At 39.4% G+C, this 6,889-nt stretch overlaps 1 non-coding gene across 1 annotated transcript; it reads right to left on the bottom strand.

The window, feature by feature from the left end:
* Window positions 1-580: 580 nt before the first annotated feature.
* LOC114210049 (small nucleolar RNA ACA64) lies at window positions 581-706 on the bottom strand. Its single transcript, XR_003609471.1, has one exon. It is a non-coding gene; the product is annotated as a small nucleolar RNA ACA64 (small nucleolar RNA).
* Window positions 707-6,889: the final 6,183 nt, after the last annotated feature.

Raw genomic sequence — 6,889 nt, forward strand, 5'->3', positions numbered from 1 at the left:
GAACAAGCGTGGGAGAGGGGCAGAGAGAAAAGCAGGCAACTGGCTGAGCAGGGAGCCTGACGCAGGGCTCAATCCCAGGATCCTGAGATCATGACCTGAGCCGAAGGCAGATACTTAACAGACTGAGCCATCCAGTCACCCCAAAGACAGGTACTGCTTAAGTTCTGGTACTGGTTATGCCATTTGATTCCTACCTTATTATTAAACACCATATCATCAGTATTTTTCTATGTGTTAAATGTATTATAATTTAGCTATAGAAATAACACCTTAATTTTAGCCATTCTGACTGGGGTGAGGTGGTATCTCAAATAACACCTTAATTTGAACACCTTTTTGATAAAATCTTTGCATTTTGAAAATCTCCTTAGGATTGAGTTATAGTACTGAAAGAAAGAAAATTAACATTTTTTTTCAGACCGACAGCTTTATTGAGGATTGCGAGCAGAGGTCCCCTTCCTTCTGCAGTCCTAGTGGCATGGTACTCACCACTGGACACTGTCGTCCTGTCGGCAGAACACAGGGTCAGGGGTCAGAGGCCAGAGCATGTGTGGTGGGCACCAGGCCCACAAGCTGACAAGCAGGTTGGGGCTTGGGTTTCACCTCTCCACACCCATGAGAGGCAGTGAGCTGAGGCCTCCTGTGGCTCTGGGTGCCAAATCTCACCCACAGGCATAGCCAAAGCCGCAGGTGATTTTTAACCAATGCAGAAGAAAATTAACATTTTTAAGATACTTGATATAAGTGGTAAATAATGTTTTCAAAGAAATGCTCCTTGTTATTTAAAAATATTATTGTTTCTGTGATTTTAGATTTCAAAATTCTTAGAAAAACAAATAAGGGGAGAGCCAAGATGGCAGTGTAGTAGGAAAACCCTAGGCTTGCCTCCTCCTCGAACACAGCTAGATGATTATCAAATCATTCTGAATACTCAAGAAATTGAACTGAGGGCTAATAGAACAAACTGCACAACTAGAGGGAAAGAAGAGACCACTTTGAGGAAAGTAGGAAGTGCAGAGGCGTGGTTTAGCAAAGAAACGGGATCATGAGTGCTGCAGAGGGGAGGGAGCCCTCGTCCCAGAGAAAGGGGAGACAGTGGAGTGTGCCAAGATAAGCACAGGAGAACACTTCCCCCAAAACCGTTGATCTGGGGAAACAAGAGGGGATAAATTTCATGAGTTTTTGCAACCAGCAGGGCTCAAAGACTGGAATTTCGGAGGTCCCAGGCTTGACTGTGATAGAGATCTGAGGATGTTGCCCTATTCCTTGTGCAGAGGCAGGCAAACAACCGCTGGGCAGACTGCATGATCTAAGGATCGTCCAAGAGGCATGGGGCGGGGGGAGACTGTTTGTACTTTTTGGAGCACATCTGTGAAAGGTGGCATTGCTTCTCTGGGGACAAAAGAACCAAGGGGGGGCCATTTCCCTCCCCTGCCCCTCAGCATAGGCGCAGAGACACCTGCTGAGGGCAGCTAACCAGGACGCTGGCAATTTAGCCATATTGTTCCAAATCCAAAGCCCCTGCACTCTGGTGCAAATGCCCTTCTGGGACAAATCTGCATCCGTCTCAGTGCGGGGAGAACTTTTCCCAGAGGACCAGTACAGGTCCCCGCCACACTAGTCCCTAAAGCTTGGAATTTTAAAAGACAGCAGGCCTGGCTAGTGTAGAGCCCAAGGTGCAATGCACTGCTCTAGGCAGACAAGCAACCCAGAGACTGACAGTGTGAAATCAGTGACACAGGAGGGGAAATTATTCACTGCTCTGAAAGTGCTTCCATGAGAGCAGCAAGCACAGACTCCCTTTTCCATGGACAAAGGAGCTGGCTGGTGCCATTTCCCTGCCCTACCCCTCAGCATAAACTAACATCAGTAAACAGCACAGTGCCAACACTGGCTGCCTAACCTGCTTACACCAAGCCTCACCCCCCTGCATTCCTTTGGTACTGTTTTTCTAGGGCAAGTGTGCCTAATGATCACCACAGTAGGCCCTTCTCCGAGAAGACCAGTACAAATCCCTATATGTACCATGTCTACTGACCATAGAGTTTTGCAGAGCTTTAGTTCTAGTGGAAATAGCATCAGGTCTCTCTTAGCAAGCAGACCAGAGCACACCTAAGATAAACTCGCCACGCTCTGACCAAGGTCCAAACACTACCCACTGCAGGCAAGGAAAAACTCTGCAGAGGACTGACCTGGGGGATAGAGCAGCCATAACATAGCAGCAGGGTATACACAGCACACACCAGAGACATTTCCTGAAGTGCCAGGCCCTGGACATTATATGAACTCTTCTTCATAAAGCCATTACTCTCAGGAACAGGAAACATATTAGGCTTTCCTAACACACAGAATAAGACAGAGACCCAGACAAAATGCAAGATGGAGGAATTCATTCCAAAAGAAAGAATAAGAAAAGGTCATGGCAAGGGATCTGATCAAAGTAGATATAAGTCATATGTCTGATCCAGAATTCAAAGCAATAATCATCAAGACACTAGCTGGGCTTGAAAAAAGCATAGAAGACATCAAGGAGAGAGACAAAGGAGCTAAAAACCAATCAGGCTGAAATGAAAAATGCAATAACCAAGATTCAAAACCAACTGGATGTAATGACCACAAGGATGGAAAAAGAAAGGGAATGAAAAAGTGACATAGAAGATAGAATTATAGAAAATAATAAAGCTGAACAAGAAGTAAAGAAAAATCTTGGATCATGGAAGTAAACAGGGAACTCAGTGATTCCAAGAGTAATAACATTCACATTACAGGAGTCCCAGAAGAAGAAGACGAGAGAAAAGGGAGCAAAAAGTTTGAGGAAATTATAGCTGAAAACTTCCCTAAACTAGGGGAGGAAACAGATATCCAGATCCAGGAGGCACAGAGAACTCCCATCAAAGTCAGCAAAAGCAGGCCAACACGAAGACCTATTATAGTGAAATTTGCAAAATACAGAGATAAAGAAAAAAAAATCCTAAAAGCAGCAAGACAAGAGAAGTCCCTAAATGACTAGGGAAGATAAGTAAGGTTAGCAGCGGTGCTATCCACTGAAACCTGGCAAGCCAGAAAGAAGTGGCATGATATATTCAACATGCTGAATGGGGAAAAAATATGCAGCTAAGAATACTCCATCCAGCAAGGCTATCATTCAGAATAGAAGGAAAAATAAAGAGTTTCTCAGACAAACAAAAACTAAAGGAGTTCATGACCACTAAACCAGCCCTGCAAGAAATATTAAAGTGGGAAAGAAAGACCAAAAGTGACAAAGACTAGAAGGGATCAGAGAAAATCTCTGGAAAACAATAACAAAACAAGTAATAAAATGGCACAAATACATATCTATCAACAATCACTCTAAATGTAAGTGGCTTAAATGCTCTGGTCCAAAGACAAAGGGTATCAGAATGGATGGAAATATAAGACCTATCTATATGTTGCCTACAAGAGACTCATTTTAGACCAGCAGATTGAAAGTGAGGGATTGGAGAAAAATATACCATGCCAGTGGACATCAAAAGAAAGCTCAAGTAGCCCCATAGTTATATCAAACAAACTAGATTTTAAACCAAAGACTAACAAGAGATGAAGGGTACTATATCATAATAAAGGGGTCTTTCCAATAGAAGATTTAACAATTGTAAATACTTATGCCCCCAACTTAGGAGCAGCCAAATATATAAAACAATTAATAACAAACATAAAGGAACTCATTGATAATAATACAATAATAGTAGGGGACTTTAATATCCCACTTATAGCAAGGGACAGATCATGTAAGCAGAAAATCAACAAGGAAACAAGGGCTTTGAATGACACTCTGGACCAGATGGATTTAACAGATATCTTCAGAACATTTCATCCTAAAGCAGCAGAATACACATTCTTTCGAGCACACATGGGACATTCTCCAGAATAGATCATGTACTAGGTCACGAATCAGACCTCAACAAGTACAGAAAGATTGAGATCATACCATGATATTTTCAGATCACAATGCTATGAAACTCGAAGTCAACCACAAGAAAATATCTGGAAAGACCACAAATATATAGAAGTTAAAGAACATCCTTCTAAAGAATGAACAGGTCACCAGGAAATTATAGAGGAAATTAAAAAATACATAGAAACTAATGAAAATGAAAACATGATAGTCCGAAACCTTTGGGATGCAGCAAAAGTGGTCATAAGAGGGAAGTATATAGCAATACAGGCCTATGTCAAGAAGCAAGAAAAATCTCAAATAAGCAACTTAACCTTACACCTAAAGGAGCTAGAAAAAGAACAACAAATGAAGCCTAAAGGCAGCAGAAGAAGGAAAATAATAAAGATTAGAGCAGAAATAAATGATACAGAAACAAACAAAAAAAACCAGTAGAACAGATCAATAAAACAAGGAGCTGGTTCTTTGACACAATTAAAGTGATAAACCCCTAGCCAGACTTATCAAAAAGAAAAGAAAAAGGACCTAAATAAATAAAATAACAAATGAGAGAGCAGAAATAACAACCAATACCACAGAAATACAAGCATTATAAGAGAATATTATGAAAAATTATATGCCAACAAATAAGACAATTTGGAAGAAATGGATAAATTCCTAGGAACATATAAGCTACCAAAACTGAAACAAGAAGAAATAGAAAACTTGGACAGACCCATAACCAGCAAAGAAATTGAATCGGTAATAAAAAAATCTCCCAACAAACAAAAGTCCAGGGCCATATGGCTTCACAGGGGAATTCTTCCAAACATTTAAAGAAGAGTTAATATCTATTCTTCTCAAACTATTCCAAAAAATAGAAATGGAAGCAAAACTTCCAAACTCATTCTATGAAGTCAGCATTACCCTGATTCCAAAACCAGACAAAGACTCCACTAAAAAAGAGAACTTAGAGACCAATAACCCTGATAAACATGCATGCAAAGATTCTCAACAAAATGCTAGAAAATTGAATCCAACAGTACATTAAAAGAATTATTCACCATGATCAAGTGGGATTTACGGGTGGTTCAATATTCACAAATCAATCAATGTGATACATCACATTAATAAAGTAAAGAATCATATGGTCCCCTCAAAAGATGCAGAAAAAGCATTTAACAAAGCACAAAATCCTTTCTTGATAAAAACCCTCAACAAAGTAGGGAAACAGAGGACATACCTCAATGTAATAAAGGTCATATACAAAAGACCTACAGCTAACATCCTCAATGAGGAAAAACTGAGAGCTTTTCCTCTATGGTCAGGAACAAGACAGGAATGTCCACTCTCACCTCTGTTATTTAACTAGTACTGGAAATCCTAGCCTCAGCAATCAGACAACAAAAAGAAATAAAAGGCATCCAAATTGGCAAGGAAGAAGTCAAACTTTCACTGTTTGCAGACAACATGATATTCTATATAGAAAAATCCAAAAAGCTCCACCAAAAAATTTCTAGAACTGATACACAAATTCAGTAAAGTCACAAGATATATAAATAAATGTGCAAAAGTCTGCTTCATTTCCATACACCAATAATGAAGCAGCAGAAAGAATTAAAGGAATCAATCCCATTTACTAGTACACCCAAAACAATAAGATACCTAGGAGTAAATCTAACCAAAGAGGCAAAAGATCTGTATTCTGAAAATTATAAAACACTGATGAAAGAAATTGAAGAAGACACAAAGAAATGGAAAAACATCCCATCCTCATGGATTGGGAGAAAAATATTATTAAAATGTCTATACTACCCCAAGCAATCTATACATTTACTATCATCCCTATCAAAATACCACCAGCATTTTCCACAGAACTAGAAAAAACAATCCTAAAATTTGTATGGAACCACAAAAGATCCCAAATAGCCAAAGCAATATTGAAAAAGAAAAGCAAAGCTGGAGGCATCAAAATTCTGGGCTTCAAGTTCTATTACAACTTGAAGGCTGTAGCCATCAAGACAGCATGGTACTGGCACAAAAACAGACACATAGATCAGTGGAACAGAATAGAAAACCCAGAAATGGACCCACAAGTGTATGGTCAACTAATCTTCGACAAATCAAGAAACAATATCCAATGGAAAAAAGCCTCATCAACAAATGGTGTTGGAAAACCTGGACAGTCACATGCAGAAGAGTGAAACTGGACCACATTCTTACACCATACACAAAAATAAATGCAAAATAGATGAAAGACCTAAATGTGAGACAAGAAACCATCAAAATCCTGGAGGAGAACACAGGCAATGACCTCTTTGACATCGACTATAGCAACTTCTTACTAGACATATCTCCAGAGGCAAGGAAAACAAAAGCAAAAATAAACTATTGGGACTTCATCAAGATAAAAAGCTTCTGCACAGCAAAGGAAAAAATAAAACTAAAAGACAACCTTCGGAATGGGAGAAGATACTTGCAAATGACATAGCGAATAAAAAGTTAGTATCCAAAATACATGAAGACCTTATAAAACTCAACACCCTCAAAACAAATAATGCAGTTTAAAAATGGGCAGAAGACATGAATAGATATTTTTCCAAAGAAGACACTAGAAGATGGCTAACAGACACATGAAAAGATGCTCAACATCACTCAACTTCAAGGAACTACAAGTCAAAACTACAATGAGCTATCATCTCGCACCTGTCAGAATGGCTAAAATTAATTAATTAATTTCAAAACAGTGTTCTTTACTGATCTGGGAATGGCGATCCTCTGAGAAGTCTGAAGCCATGGTAACCTCACGTAAAGTATCATTATACCTCAAACTCAAGTATCTTCACCATCTTCTCCCCAAAAGCCTTTCGTTGACTGTATCCCCATCTTTGAAAAGATCATTTTCATTATTCCAGTTATCCTGCCTTTCAACCTCATTGATTCTTATTGCCCTCTTATATCCAAGCTCCAATG

The sequence above is a fragment of the Eumetopias jubatus genome, unplaced genomic scaffold, assembly GCF_037043125.1.
Source record: "Eumetopias jubatus isolate StellerSeaLion01/CBP00866 unplaced genomic scaffold, mEumJub1_p1.0 scaffold_6, whole genome shotgun sequence".
In the NCBI taxonomy this organism is placed as follows: domain Eukaryota; kingdom Metazoa; phylum Chordata; class Mammalia; order Carnivora; family Otariidae; genus Eumetopias; species Eumetopias jubatus.